This window comes from Anomaloglossus baeobatrachus, unplaced genomic scaffold (genome assembly GCF_048569485.1).
Source record: "Anomaloglossus baeobatrachus isolate aAnoBae1 unplaced genomic scaffold, aAnoBae1.hap1 Scaffold_563, whole genome shotgun sequence".
Classification (NCBI taxonomy): domain Eukaryota; kingdom Metazoa; phylum Chordata; class Amphibia; order Anura; family Aromobatidae; genus Anomaloglossus; species Anomaloglossus baeobatrachus.
In genome coordinates, this window is record NW_027444924.1 from 15201 (window position 1) to 34074 (window position 18874).

Sequence of the window (18874 nt, forward strand, 5' to 3'; positions counted from 1 at the left end):
CGCAGCTTGTTTTCTAGGCAGCAGCGCTATTGTGATGTCATCGGGGGGCATTGTGACAAGCCGCCAGTGTTCCGTCTCTTCATGTTGTGCACTGTTCAAACCGAAAATACATCAACAGGCAGGCTACAGAAAAGCTTACTAACAAAGGTTAGAGAGGGGCTTTCTCAGAGGGCTTTTTACAGTTTGTCTATTCCCAATTAGCCGGTTTAGTATACTTAATGAAAGTACTAATTCTTTCATAGGCCGCCCATTCTTAGTATTTGACGTTCAGGTAACAACAGGTAACTTTATTTGGAGTGGAAGCAGAGAGATAACACCAGATGCCAATTGTAGATCCTCTCACACCTGTGGTCACTGCAGCATCTGACTCCACTTTGTCCAAAAGGGATCTATTCCATTCAATTACACATGATCTAGATTAGACTGACAACAAGATACTGCACGGGACATAGCAGAGTTGGTGAAGTTGAGTGGTGATGAGTTTGCTATTTGGATGAATAAAGCAAGTAAAAAGTGTGTTAGATAAAAATTCATTTCAATTCGCTAATCGGGCTAATATGAATCAGGTGAATCGAGTTCTGCTTTTGGAAACTGGGTTAAGAAGGGGTGCACCGTTCCTGGAGGTACTGCAATACCAGGTCAATGCGTGGAGTGGACAGAGCAAGCTCTTTTTCCATCTCCCTGTTCTAAAAATCCATTTAATATATGGTCCCCAGATAGGGGACGTATCAGATATTAAACTGATAAGAACAGATACTACACTTGATCTTAGCCAAAAGGCCGAGAAGCGATAACCAGAATTGGTTTGGGCCTCGAGTGGCACCCTGGCCTATGCCGGACACATCTTAGGGAGAGAGAGCGAGAGGGAGACAAACCCACGCCTACACAAGACATTTTGTCACCCAAGCCAACCCTTGAAAAGGCTGCTTTGCAGAGCAAAAACAAGAAGAATGGTGCGTTTTGCAGCCGCCGCCCACTGCAATGAATCTGAATAACTCCTCCTTTAGGGCGCAAGCAACTCCCCTCCCCCTTGCAGTCTTTCCAATTCACGATACAAAAAGACGGACAGGACAGGTTGCCTGACTTTCCGTCACTGCCACCCTTTGCCATCCTTACCCGTAGAAAGCCCTTTCATCATCCCCAAACCCTAATCTTTTCCCTTTCCTTCCCAGCCCCCAAACCCTGCCCTCTGTACCTTTCTCACCACCCGCTTCCCTTCTCCTGTCATCCCCCTACCACCCGGGAAAAAAAGAGATTGCCCCCTCCTTCCACTAGCCCACCCTCCCACCCAAAGAACAACTTCTTCTGCGCAGCTTGTTTTCTAGGCAGCAGCGCTATTGTGATGTCATCGGGGGGCATTGTGACAAGCCGCCAGTGTTCCGTCTCTTCTTGTTGTGCACTGTTCAAACCGAAAATACATCAACAGGCAGGCTACAGAAAAGCTTACTAACAAAGGTTAGAGAGGGGCTTTCTCAGAGGGCTTTTTACAGTTTGTCTATTCCCAATTAGCCGGTTTAGTATACTTAATGAAAGTACTAATTCTTTCATAGGCCGCCCATTCTTAGTATTTGACGTTCAGGTAACAACAGGTAACTTTATTTGGAGTGGAAGCAGAGAGATAACACCAGATGCCAATTGTAGATCCTCTCACACCTGTGGTCACTGCAGCATCTGACTCCACTTTGTCCAAAAGGGATCTATTCCATTCAATTACACATGATCTAGATTAGACTGACAACAAGATACTGCACGGGACATAGCAGAGTTGGTGAAGTTGAGTGGTGATGAGTTTGCTATTTGGATGAATAAAGCAAGTAAAAAGTGTGTTAGATAAAAATTCATTTCAATTCGCTAATCGGGCTAATATGAATCAGGTGAATCGAGTTCTGCTTTTGGAAACTGGGTTAAGAAGGGGTGCACCGTTCCTGGAGGTACTGCAATACCAGGTCAATGCGTGGAGTGGACAGAGCAAGCTCTTTTTCCATCTCCCTGTTCTAAAAATCCATTTAATATATGGTCCCCAGATAGGGGACGTATCAGATATTAAACTGATAAGAACAGATACTACACTTGATCTTAGCCAAAAGGCCGAGAAGCGATAACCAGAATTGGTTTGGGCCTCGAGTGGCACCCTGGCCTATGCCGGACACATCTTAGGGAGAGAGAGCGAGAGGGAGACAAACCCACGCCTACACAAGACATTTTGTCACCCAAGCCAACCCTTGAAAAGGCTGCTTTGCAGAGCAAAAACAAGAAGAATGGTGCGTTTTGCAGCCGCCGCCCACTGCAATGAATCTGAATAACTCCTCCTTTAGGGCGCAAGCAACTCCCCTCCCCCTTGCAGTCTTTCCAATTCACGATACAAAAAGACGGACAGGACAGGTTGCCTGACTTTCCGTCACTGCCACCCTTTGCCATCCTTACCCGTAGAAAGCCCTTTCATCATCCCCAAACCCTAATCTTTTCCCTTTCCTTCCCAGCCCCCAAACCCTGCCCTCTGTACCTTTCTCACCACCCGCTTCCCTTCTCCTGTCATCACCCTACCACCCGGGAAAAAAAGAGATTGCCCCCTCCTTCCACTAGCCCACCCTCCCACCCAAAGAACAACTTCTTCTGCGCAGCTTGTTTTCTAGGCAGCAGCGCTATTGTGATGTCATCGGGGGGCATTGTGACAAGCCGCCAGTGTTCCGTCTCTTCATGTTGTGCACTGTTCAAACCGAAAATACATCAACAGGCAGGCTACAGAAAAGCTTACTAACAAAGGTTAGAGAGGGGCTTTCTCAGAGGGCTTTTTACAGTTTGTCTATTCCCAATTAGCCGGTTTAGTATACTTAATGAAAGTACTAATTCTTTCATAGGCCGCCCATTCTTAGTATTTGACGTTCAGGTAACAACAGGTAACTTTATTTGGAGTGGAAGCAGAGAGATAACACCAGATGCCAATTGTAGATCCTCTCACACCTGTGGTCACTGCAGCATCTGACTCCACTTTGTCCAAAAGGGATCTATTCCATTCAATTACACATGATCTAGATTAGACTGACAACAAGATACTGCACGGGACATAGCAGAGTTGGTGAAGTTGAGTGGTGATGAGTTTGCTATTTGGATGAATAAAGCAAGTAAAAAGTGTGTTAGATAAAAATTCATTTCAATTCGCTAATCGGGCTAATATGAATCAGGTGAATCGAGTTCTGCTTTTGGAAACTGGGTTAAGAAGGGGTGCACCGTTCCTGGAGGTACTGCAATACCAGGTCAATGCGTGGAGTGGACAGAGCAAGCTCTTTTTCCATCTCCCTGTTCTAAAAATCCATTTAATATATGGTCCCCAGATAGGGGACGTATCAGATATTAAACTGATAAGAACAGATACTACACTTGATCTTAGCCAAAAGGCCGAGAAGCGATAACCAGAATTGGTTTGGGCCTCGAGTGGCACCCTGGCCTATGCCGGACACATCTTAGGGAGAGAGAGCGAGAGGGAGACAAACCCACGCCTACACAAGACATTTTGTCACCCAAGCCAACCCTTGAAAAGGCTGCTTTGCAGAGCAAAAACAAGAAGAATGGTGCGTTTTGCAGCCGCCGCCCACTGCAATGAATCTGAATAACTCCTCCTTTAGGGCGCAAGCAACTCCCCTCCCCCTTGCAGTCTTTCCAATTCACGATACAAAAAGACGGACAGGACAGGTTGCCTGACTTTCCGTCACTGCCACCCTTTGCCATCCTTACCCGTAGAAAGCCCTTTCATCATCCCCAAACCCTAATCTTTTCCCTTTCCTTCCCAGCCCCCAAACCCTGCCCTCTGTACCTTTCTCACCACCCGCTTCCCTTCTCCTGTCATCCCCCTACCACCCGGGAAAAAAAGAGATTGCCCCCTCCTTCCACTAGCCCACCCTCCCACCCAAAGAACAACTTCTTCTGCGCAGCTTGTTTTCTAGGCAGCAGCGCTATTGTGATGTCATCGGGGGGCATTGTGACAAGCCGCCAGTGTTCCGTCTCTTCATGTTGTGCACTGTTCAAACCGAAAATACATCAACAGGCAGGCTACAGAAAAGCTTACTAACAAAGGTTAGAGAGGGGCTTTCTCAGAGGGCTTTTTACAGTTTGTCTATTCCCAATTAGCCGGTTTAGTATACTTAATGAAAGTACTAATTCTTTCATAGGCCGCCCATTCTTAGTATTTGACGTTCAGGTAACAACAGGTAACTTTATTTGGAGTGGAAGCAGAGAGATAACACCAGATGCCAATTGTAGATCCTCTCACACCTGTGGTCACTGCAGCATCTGACTCCACTTTGTCCAAAAGGGATCTATTCCATTCAATTACACATGATCTAGATTAGACTGACAACAAGATACTGCACGGGACATAGCAGAGTTGGTGAAGTTGAGTGGTGATGAGTTTGCTATTTGGATGAATAAAGCAAGTAAAAAGTGTGTTAGATAAAAATTCATTTCAATTCGCTAATCGGGCTAATATGAATCAGGTGAATCGAGTTCTGCTTTTGGAAACTGGGTTAAGAAGGGGTGCACCGTTCCTGGAGGTACTGCAATACCAGGTCAATGCGTGGAGTGGACAGAGCAAGCTCTTTTTCCATCTCCCTGTTCTAAAAATCCATTTAATATATGGTCCCCAGATAGGGGACGTATCAGATATTAAACTGATAAGAACAGATACTACACTTGATCTTAGCCAAAAGGCCGAGAAGCGATAACCAGAATTGGTTTGGGCCTCGAGTGGCACCCTGGCCTATGCCGGACACATCTTAGGGAGAGAGAGCGAGAGGGAGACAAACCCACGCCTACACAAGACATTTTGTCACCCAAGCCAACCCTTGAAAAGGCTGCTTTGCAGAGCAAAAACAAGAAGAATGGTGCGTTTTGCAGCCGCCGCCCACTGCAATGAATCTGAATAACTCCTCCTTTAGGGCGCAAGCAACTCCCCTCCCCCTTGCAGTCTTTCCAATTCACGATACAAAAAGACGGACAGGACAGGTTGCCTGACTTTCCGTCACTGCCACCCTTTGCCATCCTTACCCGTAGAAAGCCCTTTCATCATCCCCAAACCCTAATCTTTTCCCTTTCCTTCCCAGCCCCCAAACCCTGCCCTCTGTACCTTTCTCACCACCCGCTTCCCTTCTCCTGTCATCCCCCTACCACCCGGGAAAAAAAGAGATTGCCCCCTCCTTCCACTAGCCCACCCTCCCACCCAAAGAACAACTTCTTCTGCGCAGCTTGTTTTCTAGGCAGCAGCGCTATTGTGATGTCATCGGGGGGCATTGTGACAAGCCGCCAGTGTTCCGTCTCTTCATGTTGTGCACTGTTCAAACCGAAAATACATCAACAGGCAGGCTACAGAAAAGCTTACTAACAAAGGTTAGAGAGGGGCTTTCTCAGAGGGCTTTTTACAGTTTGTCTATTCCCAATTAGCCGGTTTAGTATACTTAATGAAAGTACTAATTCTTTCATAGGCCGCCCATTCTTAGTATTTGACGTTCAGGTAACAACAGGTAACTTTATTTGGAGTGGAAGCAGAGAGATAACACCAGATGCCAATTGTAGATCCTCTCACACCTGTGGTCACTGCAGCATCTGACTCCACTTTGTCCAAAAGGGATCTATTCCATTCAATTACACATGATCTAGATTAGACTGACAACAAGATACTGCACGGGACATAGCAGAGTTGGTGAAGTTGAGTGGTGATGAGTTTGCTATTTGGATGAATAAAGCAAGTAAAAAGTGTGTTAGATAAAAATTCATTTCAATTCGCTAATCGGGCTAATATGAATCAGGTGAATCGAGTTCTGCTTTTGGAAACTGGGTTAAGAAGGGGTGCACCGTTCCTGGAGGTACTGCAATACCAGGTCAATGCGTGGAGTGGACAGAGCAAGCTCTTTTTCCATCTCCCTGTTCTAAAAATCCATTTAATATATGGTCCCCAGATAGGGGACGTATCAGATATTAAACTGATAAGAACAGATACTACACTTGATCTTAGCCAAAAGGCCGAGAAGCGATAACCAGAATTGGTTTGGGCCTCGAGTGGCACCCTGGCCTATGCCGGACACATCTTAGGGAGAGAGAGCGAGAGGGAGACAAACCCACGCCTACACAAGACATTTTGTCACCCAAGCCAACCCTTGAAAAGGCTGCTTTGCAGAGCAAAAACAAGAAGAATGGTGCGTTTTGCAGCCGCCGCCCACTGCAATGAATCTGAATAACTCCTCCTTTAGGGCGCAAGCAACTCCCCTCCCCCTTGCAGTCTTTCCAATTCACGATACAAAAAGACGGACAGGACAGGTTGCCTGACTTTCCGTCACTGCCACCCTTTGCCATCCTTACCCGTAGAAAGCCCTTTCATCATCCCCAAACCCTAATCTTTTCCCTTTCCTTCCCAGCCCCCAAACCCTGCCCTCTGTACCTTTCTCACCACCCGCTTCCCTTCTCCTGTCATCCCCCTACCACCCGGGAAAAAAAGAGATTGCCCCCTCCTTCCACTAGCCCACCCTCCCACCCAAAGAACAACTTCTTCTGCGCAGCTTGTTTTCTAGGCAGCAGCGCTATTGTGATGTCATCGGGGGGCATTGTGACAAGCCGCCAGTGTTCCGTCTCTTCATGTTGTGCACTGTTCAAACCGAAAATACATCAACAGGCAGGCTACAGAAAAGCTTACTAACAAAGGTTAGAGAGGGGCTTTCTCAGAGGGCTTTTTACAGTTTGTCTATTCCCAATTAGCCGGTTTAGTATACTTAATGAAAGTACTAATTCTTTCATAGGCCGCCCATTCTTAGTATTTGACGTTCAGGTAACAACAGGTAACTTTATTTGGAGTGGAAGCAGAGAGATAACACCAGATGCCAATTGTAGATCCTCTCACACCTGTGGTCACTGCAGCATCTGACTCCACTTTGTCCAAAAGGGATCTATTCCATTCAATTACACATGATCTAGATTAGACTGACAACAAGATACTGCACGGGACATAGCAGAGTTGGTGAAGTTGAGTGGTGATGAGTTTGCTATTTGGATGAATAAAGCAAGTAAAAAGTGTGTTAGATAAAAATTCATTTCAATTCGCTAATCGGGCTAATATGAATCAGGTGAATCGAGTTCTGCTTTTGGAAACTGGGTTAAGAAGGGGTGCACCGTTCCTGGAGGTACTGCAATACCAGGTCAATGCGTGGAGTGGACAGAGCAAGCTCTTTTTCCATCTCCCTGTTCTAAAAATCCATTTAATATATGGTCCCCAGATAGGGGACGTATCAGATATTAAACTGATAAGAACAGATACTACACTTGATCTTAGCCAAAAGGCCGAGAAGCGATAACCAGAATTGGTTTGGGCCTCGAGTGGCACCCTGGCCTATGCCGGACACATCTTAGGGAGAGAGAGCGAGAGGGAGACAAACCCACGCCTACACAAGACATTTTGTCACCCAAGCCAACCCTTGAAAAGGCTGCTTTGCAGAGCAAAAACAAGAAGAATGGTGCGTTTTGCAGCCGCCGCCCACTGCAATGAATCTGAATAACTCCTCCTTTAGGGCGCAAGCAACTCCCCTCCCCCTTGCAGTCTTTCCAATTCACGATACAAAAAGACGGACAGGACAGGTTGCCTGACTTTCCGTCACTGCCACCCTTTGCCATCCTTACCCGTAGAAAGCCCTTTCATCATCCCCAAACCCTAATCTTTTCCCTTTCCTTCCCAGCCCCCAAACCCTGCCCTCTGTACCTTTCTCACCACCCGCTTCCCTTCTCCTGTCATCCCCCTACCACCCGGGAAAAAAAGAGATTGCCCCCTCCTTCCACTAGCCCACCCTCCCACCCAAAGAACAACTTCTTCTGCGCAGCTTGTTTTCTAGGCAGCAGCGCTATTGTGATGTCATCGGGGGGCATTGTGACAAGCCGCCAGTGTTCCGTCTCTTCATGTTGTGCACTGTTCAAACCGAAAATACATCAACAGGCAGGCTACAGAAAAGCTTACTAACAAAGGTTAGAGAGGGGCTTTCTCAGAGGGCTTTTTACAGTTTGTCTATTCCCAATTAGCCGGTTTAGTATACTTAATGAAAGTACTAATTCTTTCATAGGCCGCCCATTCTTAGTATTTGACGTTCAGGTAACAACAGGTAACTTTATTTGGAGTGGAAGCAGAGAGATAACACCAGATGCCAATTGTAGATCCTCTCACACCTGTGGTCACTGCAGCATCTGACTCCACTTTGTCCAAAAGGGATCTATTCCATTCAATTACACATGATCTAGATTAGACTGACAACAAGATACTGCACGGGACATAGCAGAGTTGGTGAAGTTGAGTGGTGATGAGTTTGCTATTTGGATGAATAAAGCAAGTAAAAAGTGTGTTAGATAAAAATTCATTTCAATTCGCTAATCGGGCTAATATGAATCAGGTGAATCGAGTTCTGCTTTTGGAAAATGGGTTAAGAAGGGGTGCACCGTTCCTGGAGGTACTGCAATACCAGGTCAATGCGTGGAGTGGACAGAGCAAGCTCTTTTTCCATCTCCCTGTTCTAAAAATCCATTTAATATATGGTCCCCAGATAGGGGACGTATCAGATATTAAACTGATAAGAACAGATACTACACTTGATCTTAGCCAAAAGGCCGAGAAGCGATAACCAGAATTGGTTTGGGCCTCGAGTGGCACCCTGGCCTATGCCGGACACATCTTAGGGAGAGAGAGCGAGAGGGAGACAAACCCACGCCTACACAAGACATTTTGTCACCCAAGCCAACCCTTGAAAAGGCTGCTTTGCAGAGCAAAAACAAGAAGAATGGTGCGTTTTGCAGCCGCCGCCCACTGCAATGAATCTGAATAACTCCTCCTTTAGGGCGCAAGCAACTCCCCTCCCCCTTGCAGTCTTTCCAATTCACGATACAAAAAGACGGACAGGACAGGTTGCCTGACTTTCCGTCACTGCCACCCTTTGCCATCCTTACCCGTAGAAAGCCCTTTCATCATCCCCAAACCCTAATCTTTTCCCTTTCCTTCCCAGCCCCCAAACCCTGCCCTCTGTACCTTTCTCACCACCCGCTTCCCTTCTCCTGTCATCCCCCTACCACCCGGGAAAAAAAGAGATTGCCCCCTCCTTCCACTAGCCCACCCTCCCACCCAAAGAACAACTTCTTCTGCGCAGCTTGTTTTCTAGGCAGCAGCGCTATTGTGATGTCATCGGGGGGCATTGTGACAAGCCGCCAGTGTTCCGTCTCTTCATGTTGTGCACTGTTCAAACCGAAAATACATCAACAGGCAGGCTACAGAAAAGCTTACTAACAAAGGTTAGAGAGGGGCTTTCTCAGAGGGCTTTTTACAGTTTGTCTATTCCCAATTAGCCGGTTTAGTATACTTAATGAAAGTACTAATTCTTTCATAGGCCGCCCATTCTTAGTATTTGACGTTCAGGTAACAACAGGTAACTTTATTTGGAGTGGAAGCAGAGAGATAACACCAGATGCCAATTGTAGATCCTCTCACACCTGTGGTCACTGCAGCATCTGACTCCACTTTGTCCAAAAGGGATCTATTCCATTCAATTACACATGATCTAGATTAGACTGACAACAAGATACTGCACGGGACATAGCAGAGTTGGTGAAGTTGAGTGGTGATGAGTTTGCTATTTGGATGAATAAAGCAAGTAAAAAGTGTGTTAGATAAAAATTCATTTCAATTCGCTAATCGGGCTAATATGAATCAGGTGAATCGAGTTCTGCTTTTGGAAAATGGGTTAAGAAGGGGTGCACCGTTCCTGGAGGTACTGCAATACCAGGTCAATGCGTGGAGTGGACAGAGCAAGCTCTTTTTCCATCTCCCTGTTCTAAAAATCCATTTAATATATGGTCCCCAGATAGGGGACGTATCAGATATTAAACTGATAAGAACAGATACTACACTTGATCTTAGCCAAAAGGCCGAGAAGCGATAACCAGAATTGGTTTGGGCCTCGAGTGGCACCCTGGCCTATGCCGGACACATCTTAGGGAGAGAGAGCGAGAGGGAGACAAACCCACGCCTACACAAGACATTTTGTCACCCAAGCCAACCCTTGAAAAGGCTGCTTTGCAGAGCAAAAACAAGAAGAATGGTGCGTTTTGCAGCCGCCGCCCACTGCAATGAATCTGAATAACTCCTCCTTTAGGGCGCAAGCAACTCCCCTCCCCCTTGCAGTCTTTCCAATTCACGATACAAAAAGACGGACAGGACAGGTTGCCTGACTTTCTGTCACTGCCACCCTTTGCCATCCTTACCCGTAGAAAGCCCTTTCATCATCCCCAAACCCTAATCTTTTCCCTTTCCTTCCCAGCCCCCAAACCCTGCCCTCTGTACCTTTCTCACCACCCGCTTCCCTTCTCCTGTCATCCCCCTACCACCCGGGAAAAAAAGAGATTGCCCCCTCCTTCCACTAGCCCACCCTCCCACCCAAAGAACAACTTCTTCTGCGCAGCTTGTTTTCTAGGCAGCAGCGCTATTGTGATGTCATCGGGGGGCATTGTGACAAGCCGCCAGTGTTCCGTCTCTTCATGTTGTGCACTGTTCAAACCGAAAATACATCAACAGGCAGGCTACAGAAAAGCTTACTAACAAAGGTTAGAGAGGGGCTTTCTCAGAGGGCTTTTTACAGTTTGTCTATTCCCAATTAGCCGGTTTAGTATACTTAATGAAAGTACTAATTCTTTCATAGGCCGCCCATTCTTAGTATTTGACGTTCAGGTAACAACAGGTAACTTTATTTGGAGTGGAAGCAGAGAGATAACACCAGATGCCAATTGTAGATCCTCTCACACCTGTGGTCACTGCAGCATCTGACTCCACTTTGTCCAAAAGGGATCTATTCCATTCAATTACACATGATCTAGATTAGACTGACAACAAGATACTGCACGGGACATAGCAGAGTTGGTGAAGTTGAGTGGTGATGAGTTTGCTATTTGGATGAATAAAGCAAGTAAAAAGTGTGTTAGATAAAAATTCATTTCAATTCGCTAATCGGGCTAATATGAATCAGGTGAATCGAGTTCTGCTTTTGGAAACTGGGTTAAGAAGGGGTGCACCGTTCCTGGAGGTACTGCAATACCAGGTCAATGCGTGGAGTGGACAGAGCAAGCTCTTTTTCCATCTCCCTGTTCTAAAAATCCATTTAATATATGGTCCCCAGATAGGGGACGTATCAGATATTAAACTGATAAGAACAGATACTACACTTGATCTTAGCCAAAAGGCCGAGAAGCGATAACCAGAATTGGTTTGGGCCTCGAGTGGCACCCTGGCCTATGCCGGACACATCTTAGGGAGAGAGAGCGAGAGGGAGACAAACCCACGCCTACACAAGACATTTTGTCACCCAAGCCAACCCTTGAAAAGGCTGCTTTGCAGAGCAAAAACAAGAAGAATGGTGCGTTTTGCAGCCGCCGCCCACTGCAATGAATCTGAATAACTCCTCCTTTAGGGCGCAAGCAACTCCCCTCCCCCTTGCAGTCTTTCCAATTCACGATACAAAAAGACGGACAGGACAGGTTGCCTGACTTTCCGTCACTGCCACCCTTTGCCATCCTTACCCGTAGAAAGCCCTTTCATCATCCCCAAACCCTAATCTTTTCCCTTTCCTTCCCAGCCCCCAAACCCTGCCCTCTGTACCTTTCTCACCACCCGCTTCCCTTCTCCTGTCATCCCCCTACCACCCGGGAAAAAAAGAGATTGCCCCCTCCTTCCACTAGCCCACCCTCCCACCCAAAGAACAACTTCTTCTGCGCAGCTTGTTTTCTAGGCAGCAGCGCTATTGTGATGTCATCGGGGGGCATTGTGACAAGCCGCCAGTGTTCCGTCTCTTCATGTTGTGCACTGTTCAAACCGAAAATACATCAACAGGCAGGCTACAGAAAAGCTTACTAACAAAGGTTAGAGAGGGGCTTTCTCAGAGGGCTTTTTACAGTTTGTCTATTCCCAATTAGCCGGTTTAGTATACTTAATGAAAGTACTAATTCTTTCATAGGCCGCCCATTCTTAGTATTTGACGTTCAGGTAACAACAGGTAACTTTATTTGGAGTGGAAGCAGAGAGATAACACCAGATGCCAATTGTAGATCCTCTCACACCTGTGGTCACTGCAGCATCTGACTCCACTTTGTCCAAAAGGGATCTATTCCATTCAATTACACATGATCTAGATTAGACTGACAACAAGATACTGCACGGGACATAGCAGAGTTGGTGAAGTTGAGTGGTGATGAGTTTGCTATTTGGATGAATAAAGCAAGTAAAAAGTGTGTTAGATAAAAATTCATTTCAATTCGCTAATCGGGCTAATATGAATCAGGTGAATCGAGTTCTGCTTTTGGAAACTGGGTTAAGAAGGGGTGCACCGTTCCTGGAGGTACTGCAATACCAGGTCAATGCGTGGAGTGGACAGAGCAAGCTCTTTTTCCATCTCCCTGTTCTAAAAATCCATTTAATATATGGTCCCCAGATAGGGGACGTATCAGATATTAAACTGATAAGAACAGATACTACACTTGATCTTAGCCAAAAGGCCGAGAAGCGATAACCAGAATTGGTTTGGGCCTCGAGTGGCACCCTGGCCTATGCCGGACACATCTTAGGGAGAGAGAGCGAGAGGGAGACAAACCCACGCCTACACAAGACATTTTGTCACCCAAGCCAACCCTTGAAAAGGCTGCTTTGCAGAGCAAAAACAAGAAGAATGGTGCGTTTTGCAGCCGCCGCCCACTGCAATGAATCTGAATAACTCCTCCTTTAGGGCGCAAGCAACTCCCCTCCCCCTTGCAGTCTTTCCAATTCACGATACAAAAAGACGGACAGGACAGGTTGCCTGACTTTCCGTCACTGCCACCCTTTGCCATCCTTACCCGTAGAAAGCCCTTTCATCATCCCCAAACCCTAATCTTTTCCCTTTCCTTCCCAGCCCCCAAACCCTGCCCTCTGTACCTTTCTCACCACCCGCTTCCCTTCTCCTGTCATCCCCCTACCACCCGGGAAAAAAAGAGATTGCCCCCTCCTTCCACTAGCCCACCCTCCCACCCAAAGAACAACTTCTTCTGCGCAGCTTGTTTTCTAGGCAGCAGCGCTATTGTGATGTCATCGGGGGGCATTGTGACAAGCCGCCAGTGTTCCGTCTCTTCATGTTGTGCACTGTTCAAACCGAAAATACATCAACAGGCAGGCTACAGAAAAGCTTACTAACAAAGGTTAGAGAGGGGCTTTCTCAGAGGGCTTTTTACAGTTTGTCTATTCCCAATTAGCCGGTTTAGTATACTTAATGAAAGTACTAATTCTTTCATAGGCCGCCCATTCTTAGTATTTGACGTTCAGGTAACAACAGGTAACTTTATTTGGAGTGGAAGCAGAGAGATAACACCAGATGCCAATTGTAGATCCTCTCACACCTGTGGTCACTGCAGCATCTGACTCCACTTTGTCCAAAAGGGATCTATTCCATTCAATTACACATGATCTAGATTAGACTGACAACAAGATACTGCACGGGACATAGCAGAGTTGGTGAAGTTGAGTGGTGATGAGTTTGCTATTTGGATGAATAAAGCAAGTAAAAAGTGTGTTAGATAAAAATTCATTTCAATTCGCTAATCGGGCTAATATGAATCAGGTGAATCGAGTTCTGCTTTTGGAAACTGGGTTAAGAAGGGGTGCACCGTTCCTGGAGGTACTGCAATACCAGGTCAATGCGTGGAGTGGACAGAGCAAGCTCTTTTTCCATCTCCCTGTTCTAAAAATCCATTTAATATATGGTCCCCAGATAGGGGACGTATCAGATATTAAACTGATAAGAACAGATACTACACTTGATCTTAGCCAAAAGGCCGAGAAGCGATAACCAGAATTGGTTTGGGCCTCGAGTGGCACCCTGGCCTATGCCGGACACATCTTAGGGAGAGAGAGCGAGAGGGAGACAAACCCACGCCTACACAAGACATTTTGTCACCCAAGCCAACCCTTGAAAAGGCTGCTTTGCAGAGCAAAAACAAGAAGAATGGTGCGTTTTGCAGCCGCCGCCCACTGCAATGAATCTGAATAACTCCTCCTTTAGGGCGCAAGCAACTCCCCTCCCCCTTGCAGTCTTTCCAATTCACGATACAAAAAGACGGACAGGACAGGTTGCCTGACTTTCCGTCACTGCCACCCTTTGTCATCCTTACCCGTAGAAAGCCCTTTCATCATCCCCAAACCCTAATCTTTTCCCTTTCCTTCCCAGCCCCCAAACCCTGCCCTCTGTACCTTTCTCACCACCCGCTTCCCTTCTCCTGTCATCCCCCTACCACCCGGGAAAAAAAGAGATTGCCCCCTCCTTCCACTAGCCCACCCTCCCACCCAAAGAACAACTTCTTCTGCGCAGCTTGTTTTCTAGGCAGCAGCGCTATTGTGATGTCATCGGGGGGCATTGTGACAAGCCGCCAGTGTTCCGTCTCTTCATGTTGTGCACTGTTCAAACCGAAAATACATCAACAGGCAGGCTACAGAAAAGCTTACTAACAAAGGTTAGAGAGGGGCTTTCTCAGAGGGCTTTTTACAGTTTGTCTATTCCCAATTAGCCGGTTTAGTATACTTAATGAAAGTACTAATTCTTTCATAGGCCGCCCATTCTTAGTATTTGACGTTCAGGTAACAACAGGTAACTTTATTTGGAGTGGAAGCAGAGAGATAACACCAGATGCCAATTGTAGATCCTCTCACACCTGTGGTCACTGCAGCATCTGACTCCACTTTGTCCAAAAGGGATCTATTCCATTCAATTACACATGATCTAGATTAGACTGACAACAAGATACTGCACGGGACATAGCAGAGTTGGTGAAGTTGAGTGGTGATGAGTTTGCTATTTGGATGAATAAAGCAAGTAAAAAGTGTGTTAGATAAAAATTCATTTCAATTCGCTAATCGGGCTAATATGAATCAGGTGAATCGAGTTCTGCTTTTGGAAACTGGGTTAAGAAGGGGTGCACCGTTCCTGGAGGTACTGCAATACCAGGTCAATGCGTGGAGTGGACAGAGCAAGCTCTTTTTCCATCTCCCTGTTCTAAAAATCCATTTAATATATGGTCCCCAGATAGGGGACGTATCAGATATTAAACTGATAAGAACAGATACTACACTTGATCTTAGCCAAAAGGCCGAGAAGCGATAACCAGAATTGGTTTGGGCCTCGAGTGGCACCCTGGCCTATGCCGGACACATCTTAGGGAGAGAGAGCGAGAGGGAGACAAACCCACGCCTACACAAGACATTTTGTCACCCAAGCCAACCCTTGAAAAGGCTGCTTTGCAGAGCAAAAACAAGAAGAATGGTGCGTTTTGCAGCCGCCGCCCACTGCAATGAATCTGAATAACTCCTCCTTTAGGGCGCAAGCAACTCCCCTCCCCCTTGCAGTCTTTCCAATTCACGATACAAAAAGACGGACAGGACAGGTTGCCTGACTTTCCGTCACTGCCACCCTTTGCCATCCTTACCCGTAGAAAGCCCTTTCATCATCCCCAAACCCTAATCTTTTCCCTTTCCTTCCCAGCCCCCAAACCCTGCCCTCTGTACCTTTCTCACCACCCGCTTCCCTTCTCCTGTCATCCCCCTACCACCCGGGAAAAAAAGAGATTGCCCCCTCCTTCCACTAGCCCACCCTCCCACCCAAAGAACAACTTCTTCTGCGCAGCTTGTTTTCTAGGCAGCAGCGCTATTGTGATGTCATCGGGGGGCATTGTGACAAGCCGCCAGTGTTCCGTCTCTTCATGTTGTGCACTGTTCAAACCGAAAATACATCAACAGGCAGGCTACAGAAAAGCTTACTAACAAAGGTTAGAGAGGGGCTTTCTCAGAGGGCTTTTTACAGTTTGTCTATTCCCAATTAGCCGGTTTAGTATACTTAATGAAAGTACTAATTCTTTCATAGGCCGCCCATTCTTAGTATTTGACGTTCAGGTAACAACAGGTAACTTTATTTGGAGTGGAAGCAGAGAGATAACACCAGATGCCAATTGTAGATCCTCTCACACCTGTGGTCACTGCAGCATCTGACTCCACTTTGTCCAAAAGGGATCTATTCCATTCAATTACACATGATCTAGATTAGACTGACAACAAGATACTGCACGGGACATAGCAGAGTTGGTGAAGTTGAGTGGTGATGAGTTTGCTATTTGGATGAATAAAGCAAGTAAAAAGTGTGTTAGATAAAAATTCATTTCAATTCGCTAATCGGGCTAATATGAATCAGGTGAATCGAGTTCTGCTTTTGGAAACTGGGTTAAGAAGGGGTGCACCGTTCCTGGAGGTACTGCAATACCAGGTCAATGCGTGGAGTGGACAGAGCAAGCTCTTTTTCCATCTCCCTGTTCTAAAAATCCATTTAATATATGGTCCCCAGATAGGGGACGTATCAGATATTAAACTGATAAGAACAGATTTTTTTTTTTTTTTTTTTTTTTTTTTTTTTTGAAGGATGAGTTTGAAAATAATAAAGTGACCGCCTCTCGTTGCCCAGGTAACTGTCCATCACAAGAGGGCTATGACATCCTACGATGCACACTCCCCCAAGGCCAGCAGTTGTGCAATACCCTGGCACCTTTCAGCACCAACCAAGGTAGTACCCTCCCAAACTACACTTGATCTTAGCCAAAAGGCCGAGAAGCGATAACCAGAATTGGTTTGGGCCTCGAGTGGCACCCTGGCCTATGCCGGACACATCTTAGGGAGAGAGAGCGAGAGGGAGACAAACCCACGCCTACACAAGACATTTTGTCACCCAAGCCAACCCTTGAAAAGGCTGCTTTGCAGAGCAAAAACAAGAAGAATGGTGCGTTTTGCAGCCGCCGCCCACTGCAATGAATCTGAATAACTCCTCCTTTAGGGCGCAAGCAACTCCCCTCCCCCTTGCAGTCTTTCCAATTCACGATACAAAAAGACGGACAGGACAGGTTGCCTGACTTTCCGTCACTGCCACCCTTTGCCATCCTTACCCGTAGAAAGCCCTTTCATCATCCCCAAACCCTAATCTTTTCCCTTTCCTTCCCAGCCCCCAAACCCTGCCCTCTGTACCTTTCTCACCACCCGCTTCCCTTCTCCTGTCATCCCCCTACCACCCGGGAAAAAAAGAGATTGCCCCCTCCTTCCACTAGCCCACCCTCCCACCCAAAGAACAACTTCTTCTGCGCAGCTTGTTTTCTAGGCAGCAGCGCTATTGTGATGTCATCGGGGGGCATTGTGACAAGCCGCCAGTGTTCCGTCTCTTCATGTTGTGCACTGTTCAAACCGAAAATACATCAACAGGCAGGCTACAGAAAAGCTTACTAACAAAGGTTAGAGAGGGGCTTTCTCAGAGGGCTTTTTACAGTTTGTCTATTCCCAATTAGCCGGTTTAGTATACTTAATGAAAGTACTAATTCTTTCATAGGCCGCCCATTCTTAGTATTTGACGTTCAGGTAACAACAGGTAACTTTATTTGGAGTGGAAGCAGAGAGATAACACCAGATGCCAATTGTAGATCCTCTCACACCTGTGGTCACTGCAGCATCTGACTCCACTTTGTCCAAAAGGGATCTATTCCATTCAATTACACATGATCTAGATTAGACTGACAACAAGATACTGCACGGGACATAGCAGAGTTGGTGAAGTTGAGTGGTGATGAGTTTGCTATTTGGATGAATAAAGCAAGTAAAAAGTGTGTTAGATAAAAATTCATTTCAATTCGCTAATCGGGCTAATATGAATCAGGTGAATCGAGTTCTGCTTTTGGAAACTGGGTTAAGAAGGGGTGCACCGTTCCTGGAGGTACTGCAATACCAGGTCAATGCGTGGAGTGGACAGAGCAAGCTCTTTTTCCATCTCCCTGTTCTAAAAATCCATTTAATATATGGTCCCCAGATAGGGGACGTATCAGATATTAAACTGATAAGAACAGATACTACACTTGATCTTAGCCAAAAGGCCGAGAAGCGATAACCAGAATTGGTTTGGGCCTCGAGTGGCACCCTGGCCTATGCCGGACACATCTTAGGGAGAGAGAGCGAGAGGGAGACAAACCCACGCCTACACAAGACATTTTGTCACCCAAGCCAACCCTTGAAAAGGCTGCTTTGCAGAGCAAAAACAAGAAGAATGGTGCGTTTTGCAGCCGCCGCCCACTGCAATGAATCTGAATAACTCCTCCTTTAGGGCGCAAGCAACTCCCCTCCCCCTTGCAGTCTTTCCAATTCACGATACAAAAAGACGGACAGGACAGGTTGCCTGACTTTCCGTCACTGCCACCCCTTGCCATCCTTACCCGTAGAAAGCCCTTTCATCATCCCCAAACCCTAATCTTTTCCCTTTCCTTCCCAGCCCCCAAACCCTGCCCTCTGTACCTTTCTCACCACCCGCTTCCCTTCTCCTGTCATCCCCCTACCACCCGGGAAAAAAAGAGATTGCCCCCTCCTTCCACTAGCCCACCCTCCCACCCAAAGAACAACTTCTTCTGCGCAGCTTGTTTTCTAGGCAGCAGCGCTATTGTGATGTCATCGGGGGGCATTGTGACAAGCCGCCAGTGTTCCGTCTCTTCATGTTGTGCACTGTTCAAACCGAAAATACATCAACAGGCAGGCTACAGAAAAGCTTACTAACAAAGGTTAGAGAGGGGCTTTCTCAGAGGGCTTTTTACAGTTTGTCTATTCCCAATTAGCCGGTTTAGTATACTTAATGAAAGTACTAATTCTTTCATAGGCCGCCCATTCTTAGTATTTGACGTTCAGGTAACAACAGGTAACTTTATTTGGAGTGGAAGCAGAGAGATAACACCAGATGCCAATTGTAGATCCTCTCACACCTGTGGTCACTGCAGCATCTGACTC

The 18874-nt window shown here is 46.6% G+C and overlaps 13 non-coding genes and 1 pseudogene across 13 annotated transcripts; all 14 read right to left on the reverse strand.

Moving 5' to 3' along the window:
- Positions 1–601: 601 nt before the first annotated feature.
- Positions 602–792, reverse strand: LOC142284224 (U2 spliceosomal RNA). The gene has a single exon (XR_012745754.1). It is a non-coding gene; the product is annotated as a U2 spliceosomal RNA (small nuclear RNA).
- A 1117-nt stretch (positions 793–1909) lies between these two features.
- Positions 1910–2100, reverse strand: LOC142284230 (U2 spliceosomal RNA). Its single transcript, XR_012745755.1, has one exon. It is a non-coding gene; the product is annotated as a U2 spliceosomal RNA (small nuclear RNA).
- Positions 2101–3217: 1117 nt separating this feature from the next.
- Positions 3218–3408, reverse strand: LOC142284231 (U2 spliceosomal RNA). Its single transcript, XR_012745756.1, has one exon. It is a non-coding gene; the product is annotated as a U2 spliceosomal RNA (small nuclear RNA).
- A 1117-nt stretch (positions 3409–4525) lies between these two features.
- Positions 4526–4716, reverse strand: LOC142284233 (U2 spliceosomal RNA). The gene has a single exon (XR_012745758.1). It is a non-coding gene; the product is annotated as a U2 spliceosomal RNA (small nuclear RNA).
- A 1117-nt stretch (positions 4717–5833) lies between these two features.
- Positions 5834–6024, reverse strand: LOC142284234 (U2 spliceosomal RNA). The gene has a single exon (XR_012745759.1). It is a non-coding gene; the product is annotated as a U2 spliceosomal RNA (small nuclear RNA).
- A 1117-nt stretch (positions 6025–7141) lies between these two features.
- On the reverse strand, positions 7142–7332 carry LOC142284235 (U2 spliceosomal RNA). Its single transcript, XR_012745760.1, has one exon. It is a non-coding gene; the product is annotated as a U2 spliceosomal RNA (small nuclear RNA).
- Positions 7333–8449: 1117 nt separating this feature from the next.
- Positions 8450–8640, reverse strand: LOC142284236 (U2 spliceosomal RNA). The gene has a single exon (XR_012745761.1). It is a non-coding gene; the product is annotated as a U2 spliceosomal RNA (small nuclear RNA).
- A 1117-nt stretch (positions 8641–9757) lies between these two features.
- On the reverse strand, positions 9758–9948 carry LOC142284237 (U2 spliceosomal RNA). The gene has a single exon (XR_012745762.1). It is a non-coding gene; the product is annotated as a U2 spliceosomal RNA (small nuclear RNA).
- Positions 9949–11065: 1117 nt separating this feature from the next.
- On the reverse strand, positions 11066–11256 carry LOC142284238 (U2 spliceosomal RNA). Its single transcript, XR_012745763.1, has one exon. It is a non-coding gene; the product is annotated as a U2 spliceosomal RNA (small nuclear RNA).
- A 1117-nt stretch (positions 11257–12373) lies between these two features.
- On the reverse strand, positions 12374–12564 carry LOC142284239 (U2 spliceosomal RNA). Its single transcript, XR_012745764.1, has one exon. It is a non-coding gene; the product is annotated as a U2 spliceosomal RNA (small nuclear RNA).
- Positions 12565–13681: 1117 nt separating this feature from the next.
- Positions 13682–13872, reverse strand: LOC142284240 (U2 spliceosomal RNA). The gene has a single exon (XR_012745765.1). It is a non-coding gene; the product is annotated as a U2 spliceosomal RNA (small nuclear RNA).
- A 1117-nt stretch (positions 13873–14989) lies between these two features.
- LOC142284242 (U2 spliceosomal RNA) lies at positions 14990–15180 on the reverse strand. The gene has a single exon (XR_012745767.1). It is a non-coding gene; the product is annotated as a U2 spliceosomal RNA (small nuclear RNA).
- A 1117-nt stretch (positions 15181–16297) lies between these two features.
- Positions 16298–16504, reverse strand: LOC142284220 (U2 spliceosomal RNA; annotated as a pseudogene).
- Positions 16505–17797: 1293 nt separating this feature from the next.
- LOC142284243 (U2 spliceosomal RNA) lies at positions 17798–17988 on the reverse strand. The gene has a single exon (XR_012745768.1). It is a non-coding gene; the product is annotated as a U2 spliceosomal RNA (small nuclear RNA).
- Positions 17989–18874: the final 886 nt, after the last annotated feature.